This window comes from Notechis scutatus, chromosome 2 (genome assembly GCF_049901735.1).
Source record: "Notechis scutatus isolate UNSWTSFEM ecotype Mainland chromosome 2, rNotScu1.2, whole genome shotgun sequence".
Classification (NCBI taxonomy): Eukaryota; Metazoa; Chordata; class Lepidosauria; order Squamata; family Elapidae; genus Notechis; species Notechis scutatus.
In genome coordinates this window covers 180,992,924-180,993,523 of record NC_142010.1, presented here as the reverse complement: position 1 = coordinate 180,993,523, position 600 = coordinate 180,992,924, and positions in this window count along the sequence as shown.

The window sequence follows — 600 nt, the reverse complement described above, 5'->3', positions numbered from 1 at the left end:
GTAGACCAGCAACCGTAAACCAAAAAGGGGGTGGAACCCCGCGGAGGCGCAGCCGCATGTTTTGACAGAAAGAAGCCGATTGGCGGCGGAACCAAAGCCCCCCCCGGGGTGGGATTTTCCGTGGATAACTTAACCCTTAGGAGTTCCGGACCGCGAGGGGTGCTGGGAATTGTAGTTTCAAAAAGCACCACGAAGGGGGTGTGGTCGCCACAGCTCCAGCTCGGCCAACCGAGTTCGCCAGGACCTCGGCTTTCTTTTTTTAAATGTAAACAGCATGTATGCTAACTTTTCCAAAAACTTCTCTAATAAAAATTATTACAATTACTACTACTACTAATAATAATAATGAGTCGACCTGTTGAGCTATCAACCAGCCACAAAGGCTGTGAATCTCACTAAAGAAATAAATTAATAATACTAATAATAACAATAACAGCAACGATAACGATAATAACAATAATAAAAAGCCGCACAGAAAACGGCTTTTCAGTGGCAGCAGGGAGCCGGCGAGCTAAATCCCTACTGCAGCCGTTGAGGTGCATGAATGGCCGTTCCCATAAACCTCGCGCTGCATTCTTTGAGAAGAAGTAGTTCCGACTT